Genomic DNA, 20590 nt, shown 5'->3' with positions numbered 1-20590 from the left:
GGCTGCAACTGCTCATGATACTTGTGCACACACTTAAGATGGCATTGGAGGCGGCATAGCTAAAATATGCAGCAAACCCAGAATTGAGGTGTCAAATGAAAATAAGCATTGGCAAAGCCAATAGGCATAGCCTATGTAAGAGCTATTGGTTTTGCTAATATGTTTTAGCCATGTTGCACACCAGAGTGGCTGCTGTTCAGCATGACTAGAAGTAAGTGGGGTAAAAGAGAGCGGAATGGAGTGTTGGGTCGCAAAGTGTAGAGTTGAGTGGAGTGTCGTAGAGTGAAGTGACGTAGAATATCGTGAAGCAGTGTAGAGCAGAGTTGAGTGGCGTAGAGGGGCCTGAGTAGAGTAATGTAAAGTAGAGTGGTGTACAGCAGAGTAGATTGGCATAAAGTGGAGGGGCATAGAGTGGAGTGGAGTGTCATAGGATAGAGAGGACTAAAGTGCCATAGAGGGGCAAAGAGGGAAAGGAGTAGTGTCATAGAATGGAATAGAGTGGAGTAGAGTGCTGTAGAGTGGAGTGGCACAGGGTGGAGTAGAGTGCTGTAGAGTGGAGTGGCACGGGGTGGAGTAGAGTGCTGTAGAGTGGAGTGGCATAGAGTGGAGTAGAGTGCTATAGAGTGGAGTGGCACAGGGTGGAGTAGAGTGCTGTAGAGTGGAGTGGCATAGAGTGGAGTAGAGTGCTGTAGAGTGGAGTGGCACAGGGTGGAGTAGAGTGCTGTAGAGTGTAGTGGCATAGAGTGGAGTAGATTGCTATAGAGTGGAGTGGCATAGGGTGGAGTAGTGTGCTGTAGAGTGGAGTGGCATAGGGTGGAGTAGAGTGCTGTAGAGTGGAGTGGCATAGGGTGGAGTAGAGGGCTGTAGAGTGGAGTGGCACAGGGTGGAGTAGAGTGCTGTAGAGTGGAGTGGCATAGAGTGGAGTAGAGTGCTGTAGAGTGGAGTGGCACAAGGTGGAGTAGAGTGCTGTAGAGTGGAGTGGTAAAGGGTGGAGTAGAGTGCTGTAGAGTGTAGTGGCATATAGTGGAGTAGGGTGCTGTAGAGTGGAGTGGCATAGGGTGGAGTAGAGTGCTGTAGAGTGAAGTGGCATAGGGTGGAGTAGAGTACTGTAGAGTGGAGTGGCATAGGGTGGAGTAGAGTGCTGTAGAGCGGAGTGGCATAGAGCGGAGTAGAGTGCTGTAGAGTGGAGTGGTATAAAGTGGCGTAGAGTGCTGTAGAGTGGAGTGGCATAGGGTGGAGTAGAGTGCTATAGAGTGGAGTGGCATAGGCTGGAGTAGAGTGCTGTAGAGTGGAGTGGCATAGGGTGGAGTAGAGTGCTGTAGAGTGGAGTGCAACAGGGTGGAGTAGAGTGCTGTAGAGTGGAGTGGCATAGAGTGGAGTGGCACAGGGTAGAGTAGAGTGCTGTAGAGTGGAGTGGCACAGAGTGGAGTAGAGTGCTGTAGAGTGTAGTGGTATAGAGTGGAGTAGAGTGCTGTAGAGTGGGGTGGCAGAGGATGGAGTAGAGTGCTGTAGAGTGGAGTGGCATAGGGTGGAGTAGAGTGCTGTAGAGTGTAGTGGCATAGGGTGGAGTAGAGTGGAGTGGCATAGAGTGGAGTAGAGTGCTGTAGAGTGGAGTGACATAGGGTGGAGTAGAGTGCTGTAGAGTGGAGTGGCATAGGGTGGAGTAGAGTGCTGTAGAGTGGAGTGGCATAGAGTGGAGTAGAGTGTTGTAGAGTGGAGTGGCATAGGGTGGAGTAGAGTGCTGTAGAGTGGAGTGGCATAGGGTGGAGTAGAGTGCTGTAGAGTGGAGTGGCATAGGATGGAGTAGAGTAGATTGTTTCAGAGCAAAGTGGAGTGAAGCAGGGTAGAGAACAGTTGCATAGAGTAGAGTGGAGCAGTATTGATTGCAGTGACGCAGAGGGGAGAGGCACAGAGTGGTTTAATGTGACTTAGAGTTCAGTGTCATAGGGGCACATTATCAAGCACAGTGTTAAAATATTGCCGCTAAAGCGGCGATAATGGGCTTGATAATATGCCCTTGAGAATTCCAATAGAAGCCCATGTTGACACCAGAACATGGGCTTCTATTGGAATTCTCAAGGGCATATTATCAAGTCCATTATCGTGCTTTAGCAGCAGTTTTCTGCCGCTAAAGCAACGATAATTTTAACGCTGTGCTTGGTAATATGCGCCTTAGAGTGTAGTGGGTTACAGTGGATTGTTTCAAAGTAGAGTGAAGTGGTGCAGTGTAGAGTGGTTTTTTGCTGTGTAGAGTGGAGTGGTGCAGGGTAAAGTGGAGTGGTATAGTGTAGGCCTGGGTAGTAAACTTTGTTCCGCTTGTGGTGTTTTTCCCACTCTGTGCTCCGCATTGAGTGCGGAGTTCCAAAAAGCTCAGCGTAGCAGCATGGAGCATAGTTTTTCCTCCCTCACAGCTCTACAGTGTTACATTGGTGAGCGAGGAAAATCCAATACTAGACCCCATTCCAGCGAGATTTCTCAACACGGACGGTTGTGGTAGGTCGCTACCGCTCGGGTTGAAAAACCTGCCACTCACATTGAAGAAGCTGCCGCTTGAGGAGAACATCTACGCGAGCAGCAGAAAGAAACTGCGCCCTCTTCCGTTGCGGGTGGTGCCATGTGCGCTGATTTTGCAGTGTGGGACAATCACCCAACGCTAAAACTTAGCACGACTTACCTCACATTGCTGCTTGCGAATCCCTGTTTAGTAAAGCAGAATTTTTGGTCACTTTGCGGAGTTCCACATAACGGAACTCTGCCCAGGCCTAGTGTGGTGCAGTGGCGTAGTGTACAGTGTTGCAGTGGAGCGGATTAGAGTGGAGCAGAGTGTAGTGGCCAAGACTGGAGTGGTGTTAGTGCATTGCTGAAGAGTACAGTGGTGCAGAGTAGAGCGGGATGGAGAGCACTGGCATGAAGTAGAATGGTGCAGATTAGAGAGGCACAGAGTGAAGTGGCGCAGGGTGCAGTGTCATACAGTGCAGTGGTGCACATTAGATTAGGTTGGGGTGTGTGTGGTGCCAGGGAGCAGAGTCCTTGCCATCTGGGGATGCGCTGAGTATAGGCATACTTGCCACAGTTCCAGTAGTAATCCATCAGCGTGGAGGTGCCCCATTTCATATCCGGTATGTGAATGATCCTGCCGCAGTTAGCATTTGTGTAAGTAGAAGCGCTCCTTTACCTCGCTGTCCCAGTTTCCTGACATGGGCTGGTCATGCTCTCATTCAGCCTTCCCCCATGTGACTCATTCCCTTCTTATCCTCAAGCTGGATGGCCCTAAACAGGAACTCCATGTTGGTGGACCACTTGTTGTTAAAGAAGACCACCCCAGATAAGCTAAGGGCCACCCATGGTCTGCACCAGGGGTCTCCAACCGGCCGATCGTAAGCTACCGGTAGGTTGCTGACATACTGTCAGTAGCTTGTGTCCCGATGCCCACTTTTGTGCCCTTCATTGTCGTTTTTTATATTTTTTGCCCTTTTTGACTTCCTATGCGTTCCTGGCTCCTGTCTCACGAACCAACTGCTTCCATTGGCTATTGAGCTTAGCTGGGGAGGGGGTTGGTCAAAGCGAGTGATGCTGGCCTGGCATGAGCAGTGTTAAACTGCCCACGTAGAACCATGACTCCTGCCGTCTGCTGCCCAGCTCTGTACTTTGATCCTGCAGACCTGCACGACTTTTGCAGCATGAGCAGCGGTCGTGGAGGCACAACCAGACTGCCAGCATACGGTTTGTGGTAGAGAGAAACGTTTTTGAGGAAAAAGATGCATGTGAAATGCTTTATTCGGGCAATCACAATGGTAAAGATACTTAACTTTGTGAAAAGAAATCTGTTTGAAACGTAGTTTTAACCCCTTCGGGGCTTATGACGAGCGCAGCTCATCATGAGGCATAGTGGAGCTGTGCTCATGACGAGCTGAGCTCGTCATAAGTGCTGCAGACAGCCCACGCAGGGCTATTTTCCCGCCTGCGCGGGTGTTCCATGGGAGTGGTCGTCATGAGCAAAGCTCCACTGTGCAGCATATGTAAATTGATACTTGTATAGCGCACTACTCATCCGCAAGGATCTCAAGGCGCTTGTTCGAATACCGTTGTGGAACCCATCCAGGCTTTCCCTGTGAGGCGTCCACTTCTGGGCACCCCCAAGGTGGAGGCCAGGCATCCTTAGCATTGTGGGGGCCGTTGTGGAGATTAAGCAAGCTATTGCCCAGAGTTGCAAAGTGGGACTCCATGATTGGAATAGGCACCGAGGCGAAAATTATCAGGTCTGTGGAATTTTGAGCCCAAGACCCGCCGAGGCAGGGAATTGAACCCTGGTCCTGGGCTAGACCTCTGCATCAGGGTCTACCGCTCTAACCATTGAGCCACACTTCTCCGTGATGAGCCCAGCATGAGGAGCTGGGCTCATCACGAGCACCGCGACACCGCGCACCCCCCCCCCCCCCTCCGCACTGCAGGGGAAGTAGCCCCTCGTGGAAGGGGTTCATAAAACATTAATTTAAAGCAGCATTTTACAGTGATCTTTCATTTTTAACTAAAGTACTTTGCAAGTTGTTCCTGGCCGTAAACAGGAGACAGGAATATCATTATACATTTATTTTCATTAAATTGTAATGAAATAATGAGAGAAAGGTAAAATGAAGTTTGGGGCTCCGGTTTGTGCATAGGGACAACTTGCAGGAGGAAAAACGCTGCTTCAATATAAATAACGGGAGATATTTAAAAAGAAGTGTTCATTTTGCGGCACTATGAACACAAAGCTTAACACGTCATTTTAAATTCATCCCATTAAAAAAAGTACCTCACCCTTAGAGTGGCTATATTTTTCTATTGTAAATACAGCAAATAAACGGAAAGCTGAGACATTAGCCAAACTTTGGTGTATATCCTCTTCCTTACACAAACACAGATTCGAAAATATTGAAAAAAGTGACACAAAAGACATACAAAAAGTCATCTTTTAAAAACAAATCACAAGAGAGATCCCTCTGCCCAAGTGCGGGGATAATTTTTCAATAGACTCCTTTTGACTAAGCAGTTCCTCGACAGAGAACAAGTGAGATACCACCCATAGTAGACAGAGGGTACATAACAATACAATCAGACATAACTTCTCTTTTGAAATTACAGATCTTGTTGTGTGTTCCCAAGGCAAGGAGGCATCTGCGGTCCTCCTGTGACTGTGGTTTCCCTTATCAGTTCAAACAAAAAAGTTTGCGCTGTTAGTTCAGTCTTGACTTGTACACCTCTTGTCTGTGCTGGGGTGTTTGATATGGCTGCTGGGTGGTGCTGCACTTGAAGACTCTGTGGTTGATCTGTTTAACTTGGTTAATTTGTTAACTCAGAGACATTACATGTGTGCCGTAATTAGTGGTTCTCTTGGTTCCAATATTTAAAAGTAGATAACTACCATTTGCAAGCAGAGTGAAAGTAGGTGTAATTGCTGGCACTGGATTACCCTTCAAAACATATGCAAGATTCGGGGCCATAAGGTTACAAGCTCCATGCAATTTTATATTTTTGTAAACTCTGGAATGACCTATGGATGAATCGCACGATTACCCAGTAAGGTAAACCTCTTTGTCATCCCGTAGGCATCTGTATGTGAATGGTAGTGACCACAACTCATGAAGAAATGCACTGCCTAAGGGTTTGAAGCGGCCTAGTGGATAGTGTTTCAAGCATGAGGTAAATGTAAACAAGGAAAATGGGAGAGTTATCACCACATGGATGAGCCAGACAGCTGAGTCTGTTTCGGCCACAGAGAATGGTAACTGATCTAACTTTTCAATATACAAAAGACAATACCTAGCATCTTTCATGGACATAACCTGCTGTTTTGTTGTTAAGTTAAAAGGCAAAAATAAAGATGATGTGTTCAAATAATCCCATGGAATTTTCCCCATCTTTAGAGTCTGTAAAGTCCGCGCAAATTGCATAACTGAATGCAATTGATTTTGACCATGATACAAAACAGATACATCCTCTTGTACAATGTCAACTACCGATGAAACAATATTGTCCAATGTGTACATACGGGAAGAAAGTGCATTAATACTATTATCAACAACAGCAAGCACTTTTTCAAGATTAGCCTGGTCTATTACCCTTAAACGTGAAGCTGCCTCAATTTGGTATAGCTTCCAGATTTCATTGTAAGCTGCACAAAAAAATATTTTTCATCTTGGACCAGCAATTCTTTTAATAAGATCTGTCAAATCAATGTCACCTGATAATAACGACAAATGTTGTTTTACTGAACTGTTGAGTGTTGTAATCAATTTTGACATAACTTACCCACTGAATAGGTGGTAACCGAATGGGAGTTAGAAAAACGTGGATCAGGCCAATCCTGTGTGTAACAGGGGCCTTGTCATGGAAACGGAGTTGGCACGCATCTGCACTGGTCTGCCAAACCAACCAACCAAAGGGGTATAGACTATAAATATTAAAGGTATCATTTGTAAGCAATGATTACAAGTCCTCAATTTAATATTCAGTATGACGGCTCCTGTTCTGATATTTAGCCAGAGCAGGAATTGTAGGGGCATTCATTTGCTTTGAAGTAGCCAATCCAAAACAAGTAGTCTGGTAGATCGAATCATTTAAAAATAAAATATGTGTTGGAATGAGGCACGTGTGATGTAAAGCTGCTGTGCCCTTCACCTGCCAGGGTCTAGAGCCCCAAACATATTTAAGCTCTATTGTGGACTTCCACAGCTCATAGCCACCCCCGACAAGTTATCAATAAAGGATTTGGAATACAATAATTTTGTGTGGGTGAGCATCACTTTGGGTTTGGACGAAGAATTTTACTTAAAATAGAATGACTCCGGCTTTGACCTATCAAAATCTGTAAAATATGAGAATGTTTTCAAAAGCGTTTTTGAGCTGCCTTCCAAAGGAGTCAGGCAATGTTCCCACTGTGTGTAAATAAAAACATTCCTAAATGTATTAGCTTTATGCAGGTAGTAATGTCCATAATGCTGGTAACAAAACAAGTCATCATAATTTTCAGTATTTAAATATACATCTTCAGCATCAGATGCAGCAGAATACTTCAAATCAGAAAACAAAGATTGTATGGCTTGTACGTCCCAATCATCAGACCGTTTGTTGTGTTTCACTACATCACCCATTGAAACACGAGGTACATTGGGTACATTATTTAACTCTGCAGGGCTATGAATTTGGAAATCCACAGCATCCCAAACAATACCATCCCCAACTGGCCAGGCGGTGATGTTGACAAAAGTCTGGTCTCTTTTCATGATGTGAAAAGATGAGTGTGGAGCCATTTTTACAGCAAAGCGTTCAGGTAGGTAGTGGCCATTGATTAGAAGAAAAAAAATAATTCACAAATCCAATTGACATTAATAAAAAAATGGCAATGAGCACCAATCAGATGTATGTCCAAGGGGGAACCAAATAAGTCTGTTCAAACAACGTGACAAAAATAGTGAATTTGGCTGGGGCCAATGATGAAGTCATGTTTGAGTCAAAACAAAAACCTGTCTGGTTAAGGGTATCCGGTTGGAAACCAGGCAATGACTCAGTAGTGGGATAAGCATATTCAGGTACTTCATTTTTGACTGGGAGCAGGGGGGATTGGCAAGGGATTAGTAACAGCAGAGGCGGCCGCTCCATTAGGGTGTTTGGGCGCTGCCCCCCTGCTTTCTCGCAGTGCGAGAAGCAGAAAATAAAATGGTATTTTAATAACATTTTACTTTCTGCATCTCGCGCTGCGAGAAAGCAGACAGCAAGGGTGTGCCTGGTTGGGGGTGGGAGGAGTGGATTGCACCACTCTGAGTGCTGTGGCTGCTTGGTCGGCCCTGGGTGCCGACCAAAGCAGTCATGCGCTCTCTACTGTTGCACGGAGGGGCGCCGCCCGGGACTCTGCACTGTTGTGATTGGCTTACAGTCTTACAGAAGGGGAGGGAGCTGCTTGCAGGAGCAGCGCAGGACCCGACTCAGGAGCAAAGGTGGTGCAGACCTTGTCATGTAAGTTTAAAATTGTTCATTATTTTAATGTCCTCTACCCCCCCCTGGTAACCCACGCGCGAATCCCCGTGTGAATCCCCCCTGCGTGTATTGTGAGCCGCGAATCAGTGTTTGGCCATTTATAATCATTGGCCATTTATAATCAGTTCCTTATCCCGTAATTGCACTCAGAAAGACAACACCCTTTGGAACTGTCTCAAGAACAAATAAGAAATGAAAACAGCTTTGTTTCCTGGCTTTGCTAAAAATATGGTTGGTGAGAGGCCGCTTTTGCTGTGTTCTTTCTCGGTTGTTTCATGCATCGTGAGCATTGGAAGATTTTAACTACTGGTGTGGTTTGGTCAGCACGAAATAGGAATGTAATTGCACAGACAGCGCTTCCCCATTTCCACTTAACTTTAAAGCCTGGGTTCTGGGGAGACGCAAGGGCAGATTTACAAGCCCCTTGTGCCACTTTTGTGTCATTTTTAACATGGCAAAAATTATTCTAAAGTGGCGCAAGGGGCTTGCAAATCTGCCCAGCGGTTTCTCGATCTCGGAGGAATTAAAACAAGGAACCTCTGCTGGGAACCTCCCAAATATGTGCGCTTGACGTCACCATTTTGAACCCGCGTGGCATCGGTATCGACTCTGAAGGGAAAAGCAGTTCTTCCAGGTAAATATGAACACCGGTTTGCTACAGATTGCAGATCATACATGTGCTGGAAGAGCTCTGTTTGCAATTTATATTTAAATTCCGTGATTGGCAAAGCTCTGCAAATAGACAGCCTGGAGATAGCTATAATGGATAGAAATGGCAAACCGTCTACCTTTCTTGAAAACAAAACACGTTTTCACGTTCTGAAGCCAGCCTTGACTCAAATCGTATTTCCATTTCATTAAATGTGAGAGTCCTGTATTGGAGTTGGTGTAGTGTCAGCCTTTACGAACCCCTTGATGTCTCTGCGAAGTGAATCCAGCGTTTATAATCAAGCATATAAAAAAGCAGTAACCTGAGAGTGCACAACTAACATTCCCACATCATTTTTCACGTCCGGGCCGCCTCGAGATTTATAAACAGGAAGATTCATGTTAAAATAAGCAGCCACTCATCATACCCTCGCAGCATTTATAAATGTTTCCCCTTTTGCTCGCTGCTAGTCATACCTAATTTGTTATTTATGTTATATATTGACTTGCGTGGAAGAAACCTTTAATGAATTGTATAGACCAGTGCATGAAATGGAAACATAAAGGTGCAGGTACTCTGTACCAGAGTACCTGCTAGTTTCTGAGAAGTGCCCGCTACTCTTCAATTAAAGGTATTGCATTTCTCTTGAGAAGTGCCAGTACTCCTCCTCAAAATAGGTGCCGGTATTCCGTACCGGACAGTACCGGCCCATTCAAAGCACTGGTATAGCCCACAATTCAAACGTAAATACCAATCTATTTATATATACATTGTCAGAACAGAGCTGTCCCGCTTAGCACAGGAGTCGTGCAAGAATACCATCAAACAAGCAGGCTGCAGCTCGAATAAGCCAGGAAGCGAGCACTGAAAGGGGACGCTGAGGTGATCTCTGGAAATTCCTGCTTTCGGCGTACAAAGGGCAAGGTATGTGTGCTCCCGTTAGGAGGCAGACTCGAGGTGCTTGGATGATACTAAGGTGGGGGTAGTGATGGTACTTACATACATAGCAGAATCCGGTAAATGTGAGGTGCAGGGCAGAAGGGCAGAGAGATGACGAAAGGAGAGAGGTAACAAAGTAAGGCAGGAGAATGCACCATTTACCCACTCTTTTTAAAAAAAAAATTCCCCTTAAGTTGTTCAGGCTCACTCACTCGCTGTGCTCGCTCGCCACGGTGCACTCTGACAGAAAGTTTATGCCTCACCACTTTTAAATGCCACCAGCAACCACTGGCTGTTATGAACTGATCTTAGACCTCCAGAGACCTTAACTCTGAGTGGGTACCTGTTGGAGTTGGCCGTTTTTCCCTGAATTGTTTCGCTTTTGTGGGAATAAACATGTCATGTTGATGTATTTGAAATACCAATGTTAAATGATGTGCAATGGTCTGTGCACCTTTATTTTCACCATTGCAGCAATGTTACTTTTAAAATGGATGCCATTTCTGTCTGCTTGTGCCGCCTGCCTGAGGTGGGTTGGCGGTCTAGTGCTTGAAGTGACAAGGTGCTCTATAGTGACAATATGGAAACAGTTGTAATATATGCTGCATTTGTGTAAATAGCCTTGAGAAAGCCCCGGCGCAACTCGCCAGTAGGGGGCGAAACACGTGTCGGCTGTCTATGTCTCACAACACAACAATAAAGATGTCACACTGCAACTTCAAGTAGTCGTGTCCCCTATATGAGAATCTGTAAGAACGGGTATTCATCCCAATAAGCACAATACTGACTTTTCAAGGAGTACACACTCCCCTTTTCTCAAGCCAAGTTCACATGTGATGTTGTGGAGCATTCGGAAAGATAGTGCCCATTCACGAGTAAGGAAAAGACAGTCACTAAACCTGCATACAGACCCTCCAGCTCGCAGTGGTCTGACATCCCTCGCTGGATGTCCATCTCGAGACCAAGACGGGGTCCCACAGTCTATCACTTCAGGTAATGGGGTTGTCTTCTGGCTAGGGGGATTCTTGGCTTTACACACGCTAGGTACACTTAGGTACATCTAGATAGGTTTGCATCATAGGAGTCCGCCTTATTACTGTCATGTATTTGTATACCTGCCTGTATTCCTTGTTTTAGCACTATGGTAGGAATCTACCATCCATTTACTCTATTGGTGCTTATAATCATTTATATTTGTTTCCGTATTTTGGTTGTTTCAGCACATCTATTTTACACTAGAATGATGCTGGTTCAATAAATGCTTATTGGGAAATGCCCCCACGGTTTATTCTGTGTATCTCTCTGAGACAAAGTGAGCACAAGTGACTGAATTAAAAATACTGTACTGTTTCTATGATCCCTGACGGGACAGGGTTGTCATGTTCAATAGTTGCCAGAACTATTCTCTCCTTGATAAGAGGAGTTTACAGTGGCACTGTGAGGTAGCTAGGTATAAGGCGAACATACCCGGTGGGGGTGTCTGTAATCAGTCTTGACACCAATCCCACAGTCTATGTTGTGTAAATGTGTGGATCCTATATAGGTTTACAGGAACTACACAACATTAGAGGTAGATTACAATGAGTGTCGGAAAGCCTCTAGACATTCATCTTCGTTTTCACTTCTGACCGCCTAATTACAATCTAGGTGGTCGGAAATAAAACCAGCTGGTCATTCCCGCTGGATTCTAACGGGCTCAAGGAGGTCGTTGGCCAGTTGGAGACCGGCCCGTAATCCCACTGGACGGCTTTTCTGCAGTTGGCATTATGATGCTCGGTTTCCGACAGGCTTTCCATGCTGGGCTTTCCAACATGAAAAGCGTGTTGGAACGCGCCCCTTCACCTTGCTGCCTGCAGTGGGGGGCAGAGGGTGCACCTTGAGGTGCCTGTGATGTGGTACAGGGATTAACACAATCTTCTATTTCCCATTGAGAAATGGAAGTATGCGACCGCACCATGTGCGGTCGCATTGTGATTGTGGTGTCGGGAAGCTAACTGGATGTCGGTCGGTGTGAGAACACAATGGTGTCAGTCGGAGGCAACTCTGACCGCCATCATAATAAGGCCCTTAGAATGTAAAGTACAAACATATGGAGTACAAAAATCAAGTGAACAAAAAGACCAACATTACATAGGTCAGCATCAATGTTCCCTTTGTGCGCGGCACTTTATGGTCTCTCTGCGCTGCAGCCAAGGCTATGTGCGCCGGTAACCCGACCGCGTGTGTGGTTGCAGCGACAAACATCAGTGCAGATTGTATGAGTATTCATGTTAATCGCAGCACCAGTCATGCGCTGCAATTACCATGAATACTTTCTCAGAGGCACACAATATGCCCCGCACACAACCGGCCTTAGCGCTGGTGGCACCCTGTGTGACAACGTTTGTTAGCGCACCCCAATGACCGCTCCTGCCAGTGATTCCCTTGCCATTACACTTTAACAAAGCCCCTCAAGATCTCCATTACCACTCTCTCTGAGATGTATTTATTTTGTTTTATAATGTCTCTCATACCAGTGTGGGGTGCACCTTATATTGCACACATATTAAACAGAGACAATCAATCATAGGTATGTGAATCAGTGTATAAGAAATGTTACATATGGCAGAGAACTGCAAGGTATAGGAGTGAGATGTCATTCATACTGATAGGCAGTATAGTTTAAGAGTGCTTTGTCTGGAAAATAACAAACTCATAATTTATAATGTAACACCATGGTTAGGATTTCTCTTCAATAAGAATCACGCTGTACCCAAATGAACCCTATTTCCAACATTAGGATAATGAATGGCTGGGGAAAAAAATCATAATGCTCTAATCTATACCTTGTACTAAGCATGCAGTTCTTTGATGATAGTTATTAGATTACTGTTCTATATTAGGATTTTAACTTATAAACTGCAAGTAACAAAATGACCTTTCTGACATAAGTAGTAACCCGCTAACCGATTTTCATTCTTTGCACTTTATGATCTGCATGCTACACGTTCTTTGCAGCAGGCATATTAATGTTCTGCGCTACCTTACAACTTCCACTAAACAAAATTCCAATCTCTCTAATACAACAAGTAACATTACACCTACAACAATCCAGGACTGTTGGCTTTGTCATTGGTTCCTATTTGCATGTGATAAATACAGTGGCCGTTTATTTTTTGTACCGTCTAGGACATCAAAATAATGAGTTGGTAACCCTAATCATAAGAGTAAAAGTACGCTGCAGGATCAGCACATTATTTATTTCTTGCACCCTGGATCCCTGATTAATGCCATAATATCAAGAGTTTACCTTGTATCTGAAACCCTAGGCTGCCGGAAATAACATGCTGAGTTACTTCAAGTATCTGGTAATCCACCTAGCATTCAGAAAACTCACTCCTCATTCTCGCCCTTCACTTTCACACTCACCCTGCACTCACAGCGATCACAATTCACTCACACTGATCACCATGCACTCATACCATTCACCAGCTCACCCTGCACTCACAGTGATCACGCTGCACTCACAATGCACGTGTGCAGTTCACCCTCTACCTTACCCTGCAGTCACAGAGCACACTACTCACCCTGCACTCATGTGACACTTCACTCACTTGTCTGCCTCACTGATCAATCTGCAGTCTCACTCAGACAAGCCCATCACTAACAATGCATTAATTTGTCCTACTCTGCACTTACAGCCACACCCAAATTCATGTTATAACCTCACTGAACCTGCAGTCACTCCTCTTACCATACTCACACTGTTGTGTCACTCACTGTGCACTCACATGGGCACTCCTGCCACCCACACAGCGCAAAGGGTTAATGTGCCTTCTACAAAGAACGTGTACAATGTAGATCACAGAACTGAGTGCGAATAAACTATGAGTAGCGCAATAAAAAAATTAAATGTTGGTCAGAAAGATACTATTGAGAGAGAAGGTGCATAGTTGGTGAGTGGTAGTGAGAGAATTCATGGAGTAGGAGGAATTGGGGGAGGGGGCACTAAAAAAGACTGTTGCACTTTGTGCGACCGGTGCTAGGGCCAGCCCTGGCTGTGAGTGTTAGCTCCCCCCCATGAAGTTCCACCCCGCATCTCAGCGCCTGCTGAGCATTGCTGGCAGGACCCGGCCCACTAAAAGACTTGGGTTTGGAGTTACTTTCCGTGTCTGTCTGCTCTCTGGCACAGCAAGCCACGGGCATGAAGTAAGTCTGTTAACACCATGGGATGGCAGATCAAAGCATGTCATGCTTGTAGCCAGGGCTTTAAGTGTGATGAAAAAAACATGGGGGGTCTCTCATAGGGGCGTGACTAATGTAATTAAGGGAGTGGTTTGAAATACTTAAGCTAAAAATCTGTACTTAGCATAGTATGCTGCCAGACTGGTATTTTGCTGCGTATGGCCATTTAACTATATGTATAAATATATAACACAACGAGTAACATTACACTTACAATAAGCCAGGGCTATTGGCTTTGTCAATGGTTGTAAATTGAATAAGATATATAAGAATTAACTATGACTTCATTTATATAACATTAAAAATTATTCTGTACTTGTGGGCAAGATTGTGGCTAAGGCTAGAGCTGACGTCACTCAACATCCTAAGAATCAAAGCCTGTAGACTTGCTCAATTAATTTGCTAATAGAGCTCTGCACACAATCTGAACCACTCTATTAGTGAAAGAAATGTATCAAGTCTACAAGCACGAGGTGTGCCTTCAGGTAATTCTGAAAGCACAAGTCCTGATTGTAGACTTCTTTGCATTTCTTTTCTTGAAAGGACGCAGCTGCGGGACAGATTGTGTGCCTTTGTTAAAGTAATCATGTTAATTGCAGCACGTGATGGGCGCTACGATTAATATGAATACTTTCACAAAGGCTTATTTTCTGTCCTACAGCCGCGCCCTTTCAACAAAAGAAATGCAGCAAATGCAGGAGGCACTTGCTGCTGGACTAACCTGCTGTAGTGCTTTCTTCAAATTCCTCACTGCGTGCTCAAGGAAAGACTAGTGCACCCAGGCACGCAGCTTACTGGGAACAATGGTCAGCATATATATTTTAAAAAGTATTTACCATTATAGTGCATTTAAAATAAATTAACTTTATAACATCATCATAAATAACTTTCTTTTGGCATATCCATAAAAGTAGGCAATAAATATATATAGATTATATACGCATAGTACCACGATAATAACAGACAATTCCCATTAGTCTGCTTATTTATGTCCGTTTCAAGCAGCAATGACTGTTCACTTGAAATAAAACCCATTAAAAATAGTATTACCTATAAATATGATTCAAACTCATAATAAAAAGTCTACTCAATCAATTAAAACCTTGAAGAACCCTTACCGTGATTTAGCAGCAATGGTAACCCTCCTGTTCACCCACATTAGGCCCAAATATTTTGCAATGGCATATACATACAGTGGGGGACGGAGCTTAGCATACAGAGGGCAAGCGAATAACACACGCGGAATGGTCTCTTTTTGACCTTCACGAAATGGACAATCCTTACTATCAACACCATTCCGTTTTACAGTAAACGCCCGTGCCGGGACACTAGTGAGTATCAGTGCGCGTTACAAATAAAGATAACATAACATAACAAGGAGTGCACCCACTCTAAATTGATATTAAAGCTTTCTATCAAACGGGAAAGTTATCAAATCCCAATACTGGTCGAACCTGTGGGCAGGCTTGAAATTTAAGAATTCGCTAGTAAGTAAGGCATTCCCAGCTCTCCCCTCTCAACCTCTGCAGGATGTAGGCCCAAAAGTATTTTTTCATAACATCCTTTGGTGGGATTTTTCCAAACTCAGGTTGGAGGCCTAGTTTACCAAGGCCAATCACCTTCAATAGCTGCTTTACTGAGATCAGCCATGGTACTTTATTTAATTTATCCAACTAAATCTATTCAACCAATGCCACTCTGTAATGCGCAAACTCCGGAGTAACCCAAATCCAATGCCAGTATAATGAAGGGCACAGCTGGGCCTTCAAGACAACATTTTTCATACCCAAATCCATGAATAAGAGAGACAGATGGGTACTCACTGGGAGCACAATCAGCTCTCTAGCAAATCTGTTCTCAGATTTTGCCATCCCCATAGTATCACTAAACCCCTATAACTAAACCCCATGCAATACAGCCCCTAAGGCTTTAGCTTCACAGATTTTCAAGGCAGGAGCAATAGGCCTAGTATTACTGGAATGCAGTTCTTTTAAAATTACTCCGGCTCTTTGTTTCTGTTTCAACTTGGCAACGTCAATGTTTGCCCCAAGATAAATTGGGTGTAAGGTTAATACCTAGTCAATATGTTGCCCAAGATAAATTGGGTGTAAGTTTAATGCCGAAGTACGTGCAAGAATCTACCTGTTCCAAAAACTCACTTCCCAAGGGTAGCTTTCCCTTAAATTGTTTATGATGATTAAAAGTCATACATTTGGTCTCATCTACATTGATCTGCAAGCCATGCTCCACACAAAAGTCGCTAAAACTGACCAGGGGTTTTTGCAGGCCACTTGGTGTTTTTGAGATTAACAGAGTATCGACCACGAACAACAGCAACAGAACTTTACCATTTACCAGGCTTGGGGCATCAGCTTCAACTTTTAAAAGATGATGTGCCAGCCCATTCACATACAAAGAGAATAAAGTGGGAGCTTGTAAACATCCTTGGCGGACACCTTTCAATACTGGAATTATTTTGGTTAGTTGTCCCTGGAAGCCCCACCGTACCCTGGCAATGTTCATCATGTAGTCTGACCAGCAAGGATAATATGTCTGAGGGCATGCCCATTTCTCCTAAGACCGCCTACAACCTGCCTTGTGGTACCAGATCAAAAGCAGATTTTAGGTCGACAAAGGGGACATAAAGGTCACTCTTGCCAATCAGGACCGTCTGCCAATAAATGATAGCAAAACAGTCGACGTGTTCAATCGTTGCGGTCTTAGGTCTAAACCCTGCTTGCAGAGGACTTATATCATTACTATCTGCCCAATGCAGAATCTTAGCCAGAACCATTCGGCAAAAAACCTTCTGAAGGCAGTCAATGAAAATAATTGACCTGTAGTCAGCAGGCAGACTCTTGTCCCCTCTTTTATACACAGGGACCATCTCCGCACCCTGCCATGATGCCATAGGGGTTACCAATGCTATCTCATTCACTATGACCAATATATACTGGGCCCACACATTTATATCATTAAGATAAACATATCCAGGGATATTATCAGGGCCAGCCGCTCTCCCACGAGAAAAGGTTCCCGGTGAGTTTAAAACATACTGCATAGAGAAGGGTGGTGACGTGAAACCAATTATAGTAGGTTTCAATAGTGCCTTGTCCGGAAATAGGGCCTCTTCTTGATATTCGGCTGTGAAATGGACAAACCGTCCGCGAAAAAGTTGTAGGGCTCCTTCCCATTGGGATGCTCGCCTCTGGCCAGTAGCCTCCAGAACAGAATATCGACTTTTGACGCACAAGACTCCAATAAGTCCCACCACCTTGCATCATCCCACTCTTTTTTGGCTTTTGCCAATGACAATGTGTATGATATTCTATAGGAAGTAAGCAAGAAAGGACTTTTCGCTTTTATAGCCTCAGCCAATAATCTCCTGGCCTTTCTGCAATCTCACTTAAACCAGCTTCGACTTCCATTCTTGACCAATTTTGTTCTTCTGTGTGGGACTATAGAGTAGGCAGCAATGTCCTTCAATAACTTTGTATGCATCTCAATAACCTCAAATTTATCTTCATTTACCTCCCTACAAAGCAGCAATTTGGAACAAAATCTAAGACGTCTATTTTCATGGATGTTAAAAGTGCAGGTTTCCCACTGAATTGTCTTCATTTTAGGAGGTGTCTATCCGCTGTGTGTTTCATAGTCCTAAATGAAGTTATGCATTCACCCCAGGAATTATAAGGCATAAAGGATTGTGGTCACTCTCTTCCTTTCTAACATAATCCTATCACCAACTAAGTGCCACAGTTTCAAGCTGACCATTACATAGTCTATGCGGCTTTTGGATCAATTGTTAGAGAAGGGGCGCGCCCCTTGCCTATCAGATTTGATCCTCTCATTTACAGCTCATAGACCAAGTTCAGTGGTGAGTGCCTTGAGCTGAAGAGCGTCCCAAGTCCACCTTTTAACCGGGGCAATCTCCAAATGTGTAATACCCCACCTTTCATCCTGCTCAGTTGTGATTTCAATATTATCCCTGTCAGGGGGCTCAAAAGTGGTATTGAAATCACCAGCGAGAATCAAGTTGACCCCAGGAGGCTGTCTATCCAAAGGAGTCTCAACTGAGTCAATTGGTAATGAGGGATCCTCACCGGTTATCCCTCTCGCATAAATATTGAGCAATAACACAGCAGGCTTCCTGTTCGCAATTACAACAGTACTAAGTATATTCACATTGGCGCCATTTACTTGTTGAATTTTTCAGTTTATAGAGTACTTGACCCATGTAACTTTATAACATATTACATATAAAAATATATGGTAATCAAAAAGGATTCATAGCCTGTAATGCCCAACCCACTACATGGCACCTTCCACTAAGGGGAACCACTCCTGGTATTTGGATACAAAAATATATATAGCATAAAACAAAATTCAAAAATTGAGCCATAAAAGAAATACAAAACTTAAGATAAATGTAGACTAAAAGTACTACTAATAGTGTAAGTAGGCGGTTGGAAGTGAAACCGAAGATTGGTGTCGGGAAGCCTCTGACCTGAGGTTGGAGGCTATCCAACACTAATTGTAATCGGCCCCTCTGTGTCTAATGGCCAGTGGTAAAGCTACACCTTCCCGACCACAATCGGTAAACAGCACTTCTAGGGAATGGCGTTTGGGAATAGGAGTCACCTTTAACCGAGCATGTCCTGACGAAGGCTATGACCTAGCCTAAATGCATTGGACAAAACATCAATGTATTTTGAAGTCTGGATTGTTTACTATGAAGAATCAACTTTAAGAAATCAAATGAAAATAAAGATGTTTTGAAATATCTTGAACTTGCTTTCAGAAACCTTTTGTGAAAAACTACAACCCTCACCATGGGGCTCAGGCTGTGACCAGGGGATGTTACTCAATCAAGGGTCACGCATTTCTATTAAAGCTACACCTTCAACACTTAATGCTATGCATTAACAGTAAAGGAAGATATGCCTACTGGTTAAAATTACTCATAGCACTTTGCTACAAGAAATTTCCCTTGAGAATAGAAGTAGTACATTTCACTTTTAAGGAAGTTTGTTATTTTCTCTTATTACCAAAAAGTTTTACATGCAAAATAGTGTTACAGAACGTATGGTTTTAAAATTGCACTATGAAAAATGCACTTTCCCTTTTGTACAAAATTCACTTTCGGTGAATTTTTTATTAATAATATATTCTAGTTATTTTTCTAGAAGCTATTCTAGTTGTGATTAGAGATCTGTGACTGGGGGAGCGTCTCTGAAGAGTTTCAGCGCTACGTCCATCATCTCCTTGTGTTTGCTCTGTTCACCCTAAGTGTGGCAGGGCATGCCCAGACGTGCGTCCCTTGCTCACTTTGCCACTGGATTCAAGCTAGCATGGCTAGCTGATGAGGGGTGATACCCCGAAACAGGTCCCAGGATGCTTGTTTCCGGTCCAGGGAAGACATGGCTTGGCAGATCAGGCTGGATTGCTCCCATGAGGCACAGGGGTCAAGACTGATTTGCATATGGCTGGGTTCAAACTGGGGTGGCGAAATGAGCCTAAGAACCATGATGGATTCAACCCAGAGCTGTGACTGGGGTGAGTGTCTGAGGAGTTTCAGCTCTCCGTCCATCATCTGCTTGTGTTGGCCGTGATTAGAGAAGCTGTCATATTTTTTTTTTGGTTGTATTGTGACATTAAGAAAAAAATGGTATAAGTAAAAATATTAGGCTATGGTGAATGTTTGAAAAATTACACCTAATATCTGTTATTCATCAGGATGTACTTTTTGGGTATTATACTATTGCATCTTTTAAACAGAGTATATTTTTGCTGCTATTGTAGATGCTTTTTGAGTGGAGATATGTCAGATTATTATTTCTTGTTGTGATTTGAAAGATGTTGTTTTGCTACATGACTTCTAAACCCTGATTTTCACCAACTCAAATAAAAATTGGAAAAAAAACTGTTCAAGATTTCAGGGTGTTGAGGGTGAGAGGATAAATGGTGTTGATGTCGGTAAGAAGCCCAGCTACATGAGGAGGTAGGGCTGTCCTTTTTTGTTGTCATCGGGACGTTGTTTATAATTTGTAATGTACCTTTCCCGATGCTGCAGTGCCATCCTAATCCAGATTTGTATTTATGGCTTGGTTGGTTGGCGTCAATGTGATCTTTGTTTTGCACGTAGACTGTTTTTCTAATGATTTTCTGATGATGGGTGGAGAGTGAACAGACAATAGCTGGCGACATAATCAGGGTCGAGTGTCATTTCCTTCTTGAGAGCTTCTGAGTAATCACCCTGAGTGATTGAGGCATTGAATATAGTGTGCAGAGGGGTGACAACTTCACCAAGAGAGTGTTAATGATGAACAATAATAAGACACCTTCTTCATAGTAGGTGGGTTTGAGGGAGGTGAGGCTGTTGGCAAAGTCCACTAGAACCAGGGGTTTGCAGGATGACCATTTTGTGGGGCACAATGGAACAAAAGTTTATGAAAGGTGTACATGCTTAACCCGTTCGCTGCCTCAGTCGGCCAACGGCCATCGTGAGCACTATATAGTTAGTGCTGCGCACGTCCGTTGGCCGACGCGGCCCGCCCACTCTTTAAACCCGCCGCACCGCAGCAGAATTTCAGCCACTGTAAAGGGGTTAAAGAAAATGCATGCAGACCAATCACCCAACACTAAGTAGCTGATCCACCACTATTTATGGTGGTGTCGAGAATGATGGAGCCTGGGGAGGCCCTGCCAGGGAGACTCTCCCCACCATCATAATAGAGTGGGAAATCCAACAATGCATGCATG

Source organism: Lissotriton vulgaris, unplaced genomic scaffold (assembly GCF_964263255.1).
Source record: "Lissotriton vulgaris unplaced genomic scaffold, aLisVul1.2 SCAFFOLD_593, whole genome shotgun sequence".
Lineage (NCBI taxonomy): Eukaryota > Metazoa > Chordata > Amphibia > Caudata > Salamandridae > Lissotriton > Lissotriton vulgaris.
Note: the sequence above shows the minus strand (reverse complement) of the source record.